Raw genomic sequence first — 12,510 nt, 5'->3', positions numbered from 1 at the left:
GATGATACCCTAACTGCTTCAACTTAGCTTTTCTTGTGAATCGACACCCTTAAGCAACCACGTAACGTGTGCACCATTGTTTACACAGTGAGTGAGTGTATCATACGTATCAGCCAAAGTATATGCGTAACATGAGCATGTAATGTATTGTGTTCTTCCCACATAGGAATTCCGAAGTGGTGGCCATATTGGACCAATATATAGGTTCTGACATATTTAGAGATGAATTTGAAACATGACATAATTGGGAAGACGAACCAAAGCTCGCAAAGAACGGCACTTCCTTTCTAAGAGAAAACAAATACTATATACATTGCTTGTCTTACGAGACATCTGGAAATTCAATAGCCCTACTCGAATTCCAGCCAAAATGAAGAGCGAAGTGTCTAAGTTTAACTTTAGTATATACACCAAAAACACTGAAGTGAGGAATCGCTTGGTGTATCAAGTCGCCATCAGGATTACATGAGAGAACTGATGTTCTGAGGCTGCAACAACATAGAAGGGACAATCACATACAAGGCCTCAAGTTGCGTGTTAGCTTAGCTCAAGTGGTAGAGCCGTAGTACCGGTAATCCAGACGATGTGGGTTCGAGTCCTACAGCTGGCTAATCTTTTCAGTGACTTTCATCTTTCATCACGATGACGTTTGTGTTTATTGTTTTGTTTTGGTATGAGGAAAAATTAAGACTCAGTGTACACGTCATTCTTTTCCGCGAAAACGTTAAACACTTTACAATGAGGTAAAACGCCCTTAAACCATCCCACCCTGATTACAGCCTTCGTACACCATTAACACACTAATGTAGATGTGCACCCTATTCACGCCCATTGATGAGAGGACCAGCCTCGAAGGGGTAGAATATGAGTGTGAACTGGGTGTATATCGCAAAATACACCCCTCTTACACTAGTATAGGTATAAAAAATACTGTGTGATCTGGACTAGAAGGTGTGTGTAGGCAATCCAATGGAGCCAAACATCGAAGCAAACTTCCCTAAGTGATTCCGCCATGGTAGAAAGAAATTATCAACCCACATCTAATCACATTCGCGGTTCAGGAACCGGATTTGAAGTGCGCTTTTTAGCTCATTGGCCTCCAGGAAACATCAGACATTGTTAGGAAATGGAAGGGACGACCTAGTGATAGCAATATTTTTTTAGCTGTCTTTAATGTTGATTTTGCTTATATCTGATGCCATTTATGTTGATTTATGTTGAGAAGGGACTGAGGATCACTTCTCCCGTACCTTCAACAGTGGCCTAGGTACATACAGAAGGTTGTATCTAGAACTCCCATTTCCTTGCCTGCGGATTTCATGTGTGAAAACTAGTTCAGGGAAGAAGCGATAGGAAAATATTAAGGCTTGCATAGCTGTGTTTGAATCGCCTGCCACACCGATAATATCATCTACATACATTAGTACTTTCCCAAACTTCCATGGCCCTGTCCCGAACATATAAACAAAACATAAAAGAGGGGCTACAGAATCCATAGAAATTACATATTATTGGTTGCAAGTTTGATCGGCAAGACATGCTACCGTGGAATTTAAGTATGATATTGTGAGTTCCAAAATGGAAGAATCACGAAGCCCTGCGTTATATTGGAAGAAAACAGGGTCGTTTTCTATAGCGTCCCTTTCAAGCATAACAGAGGTCTGGATTTCTCGAGTCAGAAACACATATATTTGTTGACGTGAAACGTTATTCTATTCGGTAAGTTGGGGTGCTAATGAAAGATGCGTGAAAGAGACAAATAACGTGGTTGTTGGGAAAAAGGTCGAGGAGGACCTTTCAATGTTTCTCTTCGTTCTTCCGTACTTTGTGTCTACTGGAACTGTGCACGTTTTCTGTATCTTAAGGCCTCTGATCAGTTCACTGGCTATGTGTTCCAAATCGACACCGGTGGCTTACTTGAATGCAGATGGTCTCAACTGTAGGTTACATCTACTGTAGTCGGTTAGGGATTTTACTACATCATCTTTTTGTGCCGAAACCCGGGAACACATCTACAGCGTCTACCGTCACTGTGGCTGGAACGACAAACCGACGTACTATCTACCGACTGAAGGCGGAGCGTGCTACCATACGGACCCAGCTAACAGAAATCCTGAAGTCATAATGAACTTCAAACTCCGAACGCGGCGATAGATCCCATTGTGCCTGATGACGACTATGAGTACAACACGGTAATTGAGTATGAGGACAGAGTCACGGAAGTCACGGCAAACATGAACGCGAAGTTATCTCAGTGACAACTGACTCATCAAAGAACCGCAAAGTTCCGGTTCAGTGCTATTACAACGGCACACTGGAGTAAAAGCGCCGAAATTTCAGCTTCCCAAATTCAGCGGAAATTTCTGGGAATGGAAGAGCTTTCCGGAGGAATTCAATGTGTGGGTACATAAAAACGGAGGTCTGGCCACGATATAAATGTTTCAGCATAGGCGTAGCAGGCCAATTTTACCGGGGGGGGGGGGGCGAGCCTGGCACACGATAGGGGACGGGAGGAGTCCAGCGATGCCTGAGCCGGAAACGAAGTGACGACCATGTGCAACGTGTAATATTTATTATTTGGTTGACAAATTCTCGGCTGGTACATGATGGCAGGTGCGTACCCGCACATTGGATGGCACGGGAAAAGCCGTGAAAAAATAGCATTCTTCTAGCCAACAAATTGCAACGTGTTTTCCTTATGAGTTGTTCGTTTGATGAACTCGTTTGCTACAGCGTTCAGCTAGATATCACGAGCTAACTCTTTGTGGCAATGGAGCAAGGTAATATGGTTTAACCGGACTTGTCCAATTGTGGAACGCAAGTTTTCAGCCGCCGTAGGCACGAGAAGGACTTTTCTGATGTGCAGGACGTCACAGTTATGGTCAATACAATTCGAAGAAGTTGAACAACTTCTGGAAGTATCGTACACACTTCACAACTTCTGGAAGTATCGTCCACACACAGTCCACACTTTCCTTTCCTGAGAGCAGCTCTTTTACATCCTGAAACGAAGCAAGGCTTACGGAATGCTGCTTTGCAATGTCCAGCAGCGTATCTCGATGAAGCTGAAGGCGACGTGCATCAAGATATCCTTAATAGAATTCGCACAGATAACCGCTGTCAGTTTTTCCCATCAAGAACTCTTCGACTTTGGCCACGTGGTCCCACATTCCGGCAGGAAACCGAGTGCACAGAGACGCATGAACCGTGACAATTACCATGTAGAACCTCTGCCGATAATAGCCTTCCGTGGATTTAAACTCGTGTGCTTGAGATCCTTCGTCGTAACGACGTGGGGCTTGTCGCTGCCTTATCGGTAGGCTAGGGCTCCCAGTTTTGAGCTCCTCAGCCGTGACTTTCAACATGCTCCAAAAGCCAGGGAATTTGTCGTGGAGTTCAGCAACAACAACAACAACAACTAAATCATGACTATGACCTAGGGTGATTCACCGCTTGAGAGCAGTACCCTACCCCATTACACGAGAAGCATGAGATGTGAAATATGAAAATGAAGTTATGTGCAAGTACAACTAGAACTCCCGTCCTCTGGTTGCGCAACGCTATACGTCGCACAAAAGGAAGAAGCACATGAAAGAAGCGCCAATGGTTCTTGAGATGCAGGGGAGGACCCTACAGCGTCTGGAGCAAGCCGGTAGCCAAGAGGAACTCCAAGAACATCAGAAGTCCTCGACGGTGTTGGACGTGGCTCTGACATGGGCCAAGAATTGCAGCCAGGTTGAACGTCTGTCGGCTAGCACCACTCAGCTGAGCACAGAGTTGCCGCCTCTCCGTTTCGTAGAGCTTACATTCTAGTAGGACGTGCTCAATGTTCGCTACAACGCCACATTTGGAGCATAGGCAGCTGTCACAGTATCCGATTCGGCACTTGAATTGGGGAGTGAAGGAAACGTTGAGACGAAGCCTGTGCAGGAGGGACGTAAAATAGCGTGGTAAACGGTCAGGAACTGAGAAGGACATAGTGGGATCCACCGAATACATGACCCCAAGAACACAATGACCTCCTAAGTATGTCCGAGGAAAGTCATCAGTGGACAGGGATAACATCCCCAGGACTTCCCTACCAGGTCCTCAATTTGTTAGAAATATGACAAAGAGAGACTCCCCGTCATATCCTCAGGACCTCCTCTGGGAGCTACCAAATGACGCGGGTAGTACAGTTCTGGGAGCAAGCATATACCTTAGTGAATTATTTATTTTGGGAAGTGAGGGCACATTTGCAGCACCCAGTCAGCGTGTGTGTGTTTTTTATATATTTTCATCCTCGGTCACCAGCTACCATTCGTGGTTTCTCATCTGTATTTCGTTCACCGTATTTCTCATCACAAACAATGAGTGTCACAGTTTTAAAAGGCAAAAAAAGAGATAAATATAAAAGGCCCCTACGTCACTAAAACCTGCAAAACCACTTAGAGAGGCATATGATGCAGCAGCATTTCCTTTCCAAGACAGAACAGATACAAGTTATTGCTTGTCTTCCGAACTTCAGCAGATTCGGGAGTCCTCTTCGCATCTCAGTCAAAACAAAGGGTGGGGTATCTAGTTTAACTTGATTTCGCACATAACCAACAATGAAGTGAGAAATTCCTTGGAGTATTAAATCGCTATCAAGGTAGTGTCCGTGTTTCTTACTGCTTTGGTTTGATGCATGCATAGTAAGTGAAGCTTGAGCAGTGAAACGCTATTATTTTTTGTCTCTTCGGAAATAAAAGGCTCCGCGCAACCTCCTGCCAGGGACCCTCTGCGGACACTCATGCAACAAGACCGCAGTGAAAGGTCTAGCAAACTGTATTTTAGTGCACGTCAAACGCTGCACATGGACGGATTCCTTTAAAATCCGACGATCAGTATTTGCGCCCCTATATCTCTTTTTATTTTATATTATTGTTCGTTTTTTTTTAATTTATGCATGAGCACTCCTTCTTTGATTGTATTGGGTAACGAGAAATAAATCGGGAAGTTGATTACTGGCTAGCAGGTATTAAAATGCACAACGCAGTATTAAAATAATTTATTTCTCCTGTGCTTGTCCTTCGGTTGACGACCGCAGGATGTACGCAAAGGACAATCACTGGAAGCTCCTATGATGACAGCCTGCGGACCTCCTCCGTTCATCCCATCACGGACGAGGACGTGATGACACTTTGAGGACATCCTGAGGACCGCGTGTGTTCTTGGGGGAGAGACCTGTCAGTGATGTCGCGACTCCACTGCTGGCGAGCTAGTGGCTGAATGAGCTCATTCAGAAGTGATCTCCTGTCTCCTCTTCATAACACCGTTGGTACAACAGTCCGAGACTGTTGGGCAGCCGTTGCCGCTCTGTCGGCTTCTTCGTTTCCGCTCAAACCACAGTGACCCGGGACCCACTGCAGGGATATATGATGACCGTGATCGCTTAGACGCTGAACCTGATGGAGGATATCAGTGACAACTGGGGCGAGCGATCATCGTATTCCCATGTTGGCTATACATTGAAGAGCAGCCTTTGAATCTGAGTAGATGACCCAGGCCCGCGGATCGTCACAGGGCGTCTTAAACAGGAACGGAAACAACAGGATAGCATATAACTCAGCCGACGTTGATGATGTGCGGTGTGAGAGACGGTATCCATGTGACACACCGTCAGTTGGAATAACAAATGCAGACGATGAACATTCATGACTGGAGGATCCGTCAGTGAAAACTGCAGTGTGGTCAGAATAGCGATTGTGCATCATATCCGCTGCAAGCTGTTTCAGAACTGATGTAGGCACTTGGTTTCGTTTGACATTAAGACCAGGAATTGACAATGCGATCGATGGTACTGGATGCGACCACGGAGGCGTCGTGGGCACCACTGATCTTGCAGAAAACGGGGGAACGTTAGGTTTCACTTCCATGAAACAGTTGTATGCGTTACATTGCTTCCGGCGACAAACTTTTGCTATTAGTGGATGGCGGCGGTGGTGTGCTCTGAGGCGCAAGTAATGGCGAATGGTCTCCTTCTGCCGTAAGACTTCAATGGGTATTTCGCGGGCTTCTGCTATCACCATCCGCGTTTCCGCGGCTCTCGGGACGCCAAGACATACCCTTAAGCTCCGTGCTAGAATACACCGCAGTCGTTGTTCTTGCGTCTGTGAAATTCCGTGCAAGACTGGTAGGCTATATAGCAGAGTCCCTCGGACTAGGGCTTTGTGGATGGCCAGAAGAGACTTCTCATTCATTCCCCACTTCGGCCCAGCAAAGTGGCGAATGACGGAAATCCACCGGTGTGCCTTTGTGTCCAGGTGATCGATGTGTTTCTTCCAGGACAAGTTGGAGTCTAGGATGACACCCAGGAATCTATGGTGTGCTACCAGCCTAAGAGGCGTATCGCCAAGGAAGAGCTGATACCGATGCATATGCTTCCGAGTAAAAGCCATGACTGCTGTTTTCTCAGTTGATATATCCATGCCTGCATCCGTTAGGTACCGCAAGATGTTATCCAGGGAATGCTGAAGACGGCGTAGGATTGCAGGCCTCGATTTCCCAACAGTCCAAATGCAGATGTCATCAGCATAGATAGATATATTGACTTTAGGGGCGATACAGGACTTTAGGCCTGCCATTACAAGGTTGAAAAGGATAGGACTTAAAACGCTGCCTTGTGGTACGCCCTGAGTCAAGACAACTTTCGAAGTGACTCCTTCTTTTGTGCGAACAGAGAGTGTTCTGTGGCGCAAAAAATCAGCCAGCCACAAGAACATTCTGTCGGGAACGCCTGCTTGCAGCAAAAGATGCAGAACGTTGGCATGACTGACGGTGTCGTAGGCTCTCTTGACGTCCAGGAACACTGCCATGACTATTTTCTTCTGGCTCCTCGCTTGCTCGACGGTGGTGACGAGATCGAGAACAGAGTCTATGGAGCTACGGTTCCGACGGAAGCCTGCCATCTCTTCGGGGAAGGTACGATGACCCTCAAGCCACCACTCCAGTCTATGCAAGACCATTCGCTCCAAGACTTTACCAAGACAACTCGTCAGGCTAACTGGACGAAAGGATGACAGGTCAGATGGGTGCTTTCCAGGCTTTAACAGCGGGACTACTACGGCATCTTTCCAAGACTGCGGCACTTCACCGCTTCTCCATGATGTATTGAAGACATGGATCACACAGGAAACACAGCCGTCGCTAAGGTTTCGGATGGCTCGATAGGAGATTCCGTCTCCACCTGGCGTCGAGTGTACTCGTGACAGGCACACCGCGGCTCTGAATTCACCCAATGTGAAGCCCATATCCATCTGTTCGTTCACCACGGGTTCTCTTCGTGAGATCGCCTCCTGTATCTCGGAAGTGGAAGCGCGGAATACGTCAGTGTGGAAGACGCGAGCTGCGTCGCCATCAAGCTGACGAGGGGACTTCTGTCCAATTCGAGAAGGCCGCGGTGACATAGCGGGGCCCTCAGACACATGGGGGCGGTGATGTTGCACACGAGTATCGGACGCATGATGGTCTCTCACAGGTTGGGATATGCTGATAACAGACTCTTGAAAACGCTTGATAGCTTGGCGCTTATAAGGGCATTGGGAATGCGAGACAACGTGGGGTCCTCTACAGTTAGCACATTTCGGCTGACGCCGAGCCGTGCATTCCTTGAAATTATGTGGGCCGGCGCAAATTTTGCAGCGTTGGGGCCAGCGACAGTTGCGTGCGAGGTGACCAAACCTTTGGCAGTGAAAGCACTGTAGCGGGCCTTCTACGTACTCATGTACCTTATGGATTGAGAATCCCAAGTGAACTTCCATAGGTAACTTTTGACTGGACTGAAACGTCAGGATCACACTTCTCAAAGGGACGTAGCGATCCGAGCCGTCGTCATTGGAGACGTACCGCATTTGCCGACGAGCCGCTATGACGCCTTCGCCTTCTAAGTAGGAGGTGAGATCCTCATTGGTATAAGCAAGCGGAACGTCATTGATTTTTCCTTGGTTCTTCACATATGACGAAGGGATGCTGACTTCGACGTCAATACCAGCGACATTTCGAAGTGAAAGGAGGTTGGAGACTGCGCCCTCCGTGGTGACGAAGATGCACATCGAGCCGTCCTTATTTACACGATGGTGCGCTATTAGCTCCTGCGCAGCAGACCGAATGTCTTTCGCAATCAGGAGTTCAGCAACACATTCTTTAGCGGTCTTCACTATTTGCTCTGTATGCCCAAACTGCAAGCTCTTCTTCTGGAGAGAAGAATTTGCGCTCTCCAATCTCTCAAATATCGAATTTTCTCGATTTTTCTCTCGAATTTTCTCGATATCGAATCGGGATCATCAGCCCGAGCATGAAATATGAATCGAATTTTCCGAGCGCTTTTGCATAGCCACTGGCTTTTGCTCCTGTGTGATTCTTTTCATCCGATGACAGAGCGAGAGGTGAATTGCACCGACTCAGAGTAGTTACTTGACACTGACCGCAGTGAGGATGCCTTCAGCGTCCACCGGGCTTTACAGAATTGTCTGAGGTCCGGTGTTCCGTCCTTCTGGAACTGTTCGAACCAGCTGAAGCGCCTTGGAGATGTATTCACAAAATTTACCAAGTCTGCGAACAAGGTGACAAAGTCGCGACACACATCAATTTGCTTACACAAGTCTTGCAACACTAGGTTGACAGTGTGCGCAAGGCAGTGTACATACATCGCTCTTGGTTCAATATCCTGAACTAGGGCTTGAAGTCCACCGCTTTTGCCGGACACATTTGCAGCCCCGTCGTAGCCTTGTCATCGCCACTTCTCAATTTGAACATTTACGACACAACACGTGTTTCAGCATTGAGAAGAGCTTGCGTGCTCTCGTATCAGCCGTCACGTAAAATCCAATAAGGACTTCAAGACCATCTTTGACGTACGTGAATCAAAAGGATATCTGCTCCTGCGTGCTAATATCAGAGGTCTCGTCAGCAATCACCGCGCAAAATAAGGCGTCCTGCGCTTCTCTGATTACGGAACGGAGCATGCTGTGGGTAATGAGTTCAAGCATCTCATTTTGCAAGTCCGGCGAATTCCACTTACACCTACTTTTGTTGAGCCACGCCCTGAGACCTGGCACATCCGCTTCCCGCAACGTAAGAGGCTGCCTCAAGTTACCTTCGTCCTCATTGTGACCGGGAAGTGACACTACGAAGTGGGCCTTGACATGCCAGAAAGCGAACAGACGACAGTACTGTTCGCTTGGAGCGAACTGTACAGCGAACAGAGCTTGACGACTTTGATTCATTTGGCTGAGCTTCGGTTCAGAGAGCACAGTCGCTACGTTAGCTCCTGTGCTTGCACTTCTGAGCGCCGTGGATGCTTCACGATAAAGAGTTTACTTCTCATGACTTCTAAATTGTTGAAGAGCTTTCTTCCAGTTCTGGAAACCTCGTTCAACGAATTCGGAGTAGGAGTCTTTGTCTCGCGATGTGCATGCAACTGGAATTTTTTTGTCACTGACAGTGACGCAAATGGCACAGTACACCTTACCAATTTCAGAGTTTAACTGCAGGTTAAGTGCAACTGCGTGCCCTGTAGTATGGTGTTCGGTCATGTCCATTGCACTTAGCTGCAACTTTAGTAAGCAAAAACTGTCCATCATAACAAAAAAGTGTCCACATTATCAAATACAAAAAAAAAGAACTGAAGAGAGCAAAAACAATGACATTTTACAGTCTATGATCGTTTGAACTCTTATTTAATTTGCTGGACACATCCATCAGGTGGACCCTGTTTGTTTTTCGTTTGTTTATTTTGCATGGTTTTTCGTCTTTGTCTCTTCGTCATCTTGAGGTTGGTTTTTCTACTGTTTTCTATTCACGAGTTCTGCAGTAGCTGACAGGAACACCTCCATATCTTTTAAAATCTCAATCATTCAAACAACGTTTTAGAACACTATGACAGCATATTTATTGCGGGCAAGTACATTCCTCTCAAGTGAATAATTTTACTGTCATGTTTCCTTATATGTAGATTTTATAACCACGGTAATACGCCTATGTTTTGTTGTTGTAAGTTTTTTTTCACGTAATGACTGTTTTTCAGCTTAAGTAACAAAAGCGAGAATCGCTGACATGATACATTACACATATACATTTAATGAGGCTTTGCAAGGACAATGCACTGTTATAAAGCTAAAAAACAAACTATGCCAGCTTTCTCTGTTATGGAAAAAAAAGAAAATTATTGTGGTGGCGATGATTGAACATAAGTCTGCATCGAATTAAACATTTCTTTGAAGTAGGAAACATTTCCCTCGAGTTTGAGGAACACACAATATGAACTGTGTGTTCCTCAAACTGAAGGAAATGTTGGTTCTTTCCACAGTACACCATCTCGCTTGCACCATTTTAATTTGCTTATCGAAGCATTTCTTGTTGCATTCTGTTAACTTTTTAATGCAGCCTCAGTACTTTTCTTTGAAACATTCATTCCTTTTTTCTGCTTTTGTAGCTCTCATTTCCACAGCTTTTTAGAGCTCTAGGACCTGCATCATCGCAGTCTGGTTTTTGCGCTAATTTCTCTGCGAGGTCTGTGCAGGTTCCAAACTTGTTTCTTGTTGCTCAGTTGTTTGTTCTTCAGGCTAGGATGCTGCAGCAATGGTTTCCATCTGGCTGTTCGTGTACAATTGGAACCTTGAAGATACACAAGAATGTGTGAAGCATGCAGTGAGACGACACATTACTGAGGAAGATGCCTCGATGTTTCCTGTGCAGTTGCTTGCAACTCTTTTGTTTGTTTTGTCCTTCTTTCGAAGTTTATCAGGACCACTTCTAACATAGTATGCTTATAGTGCATCACATGCACATACACAAGGGATAAACATCAGTAGTAAGTACTGACCACGTTTATCCGGAAACGCACATCTTCGTCTGGACGCCATTAATTAACAATTAGAGCTAATTGGGACCCCCCACATTAATCAGCACCCTCCAGGGAGCCATCACACTAATTGGGGAACGTCTATCTCGCGTCCAGGCCAGTTGTGCGTTTCCGGATAATCGTGGTCATAAAAAATAAAAAAATAGGCAGAAAATAGAATAAAAAGATAGAAATAGAGTGGAGAAAAACAATTTATTCGAAAATCAACGATGCCGCGGCGAAGAAGCCGCTCCGCAACACCCGAGTGACCAGCGCTCGCCATGTTGGTAGTTTGCACCCAGCAGTTGCAGAGATCGACGACAGCTGGCCACTTAGTTGCAAGGCATCACACCAGATGGCGCCACCATCATAGCTCTAGACGAGAAAGACAGAGAACAAGATACTAGCGGCAGGTAAAAATGACAGCACTGCTAAACAAGTCTAGGCATGCGAGAGAAAAGGTCTAACCGCTACTGCTAAAACAGCACGGAGAAAACAGTACACATCGGGGAAAAAGGCTTACGGGGGCGATCGCTTAGGCCTAACCTCAACGTCACAACACTACGCAGCTAACACAAGGCGGGAACCACTGGGCACACATGGCTAAACATGCGTCAACAGGCTTGGACACCGCAAAACAAGTCTAAACTTGCGAGAAAAGGCTTAACACGAGCGCGGTCAAATCACTCGTTGGTCACCGCTAAACACAGCAAACATACGAGAAAAGGAGCGCGTCAAATCACTCACCTTTTCCCCCGCGGCAACTTCCAGGCAGAAACTGAGCGAGCGCGGGGAACACACGTCTGCTCTGTACGACAGCCAGCCAGAAACTGAGCGAGCGCGGGGAGCGCACGTCTGCTTTCCACGGCAGCCAGAGAGAAACTGACTGAGGCGACGTGCAGCGGCAGCTATGGATGCGCGCTCGCCCTCTGCTCCACCCGTCCGCGCATGCGCGCGCGCGCTCCTAGCTCCCTCTGCGCCGCCCGCGGGTGTTTTCGGTTTCGGCTCTCCGCTGCGCGCGCTCGCGCTCCTAGCGGCGACGGGTGGCTTTTGAGTTTCGGTTTCACTCTCCGTTCTTTGTGCGCGCGCGTTTATCTGTATAAAGGCAGCGCGCACCGCGCTCGCGTCATCATTCTGACCGATACGTGGAAAACGCCATGTGTGGTTTATTCTCCTGCGTTTCTCGTCGTCGCAAGGAAAAGACAAAAAACGAAGAACTTCGCGAATTTATTCGCGGCATCGTGGAGGAAGCCTTTCAAGTCCACCGCCTGGAATGGTTGCAAGCGCGTCAAGAAATGTGTCAGGACAAGATGAAGACGCTCGACCGCATCTTAGCGGCGGACAGACTGGCGAAAAAGAAGTCCAACTTTAGCCTGGATAATGTATTGGGAACGCAGTTCCGATGTAGAGGACGACGACGACGTGTAAATAAAAGCGATGCATTTCTCTTCGAGTCTCAGTCTCTTCTTTCTCTTCATGAAACGTGTACGCACGCAACATGTCTTCCCCCGAACCTTTTCGTTTCCGTCATCCTTTTCGCTGTATCTTAAGCGGCCCCTCCATGTGCGGCAAATCTACGTTCGTTGCTAACGTGCTGAGGAACCTGAACGACGTGGTGGACAAGCCTCCGTCACAAATATTCTACGTGC

The 12,510-nt window shown here is 46.9% G+C and overlaps 1 protein-coding gene across 9 annotated transcripts in view; it reads left to right on the top strand.

Moving 5' to 3' along the window:
* LOC135378930 (caspase-7-like) overlaps positions 1–12,510 on the top strand; it is a 271,342-nt gene that overhangs the window by 182,616 nt on the left and 76,216 nt on the right. The window lies entirely within an intron of this gene.

Source organism: Ornithodoros turicata, chromosome 1 (genome assembly GCF_037126465.1).
Source record: "Ornithodoros turicata isolate Travis chromosome 1, ASM3712646v1, whole genome shotgun sequence".
NCBI lineage: Eukaryota > Metazoa > Arthropoda > Arachnida > Ixodida > Argasidae > Ornithodoros > Ornithodoros turicata.
The sequence above is the reverse complement of the archived record's forward strand: the minus strand, read 5'-3'. Positions and strand labels throughout refer to the sequence as shown.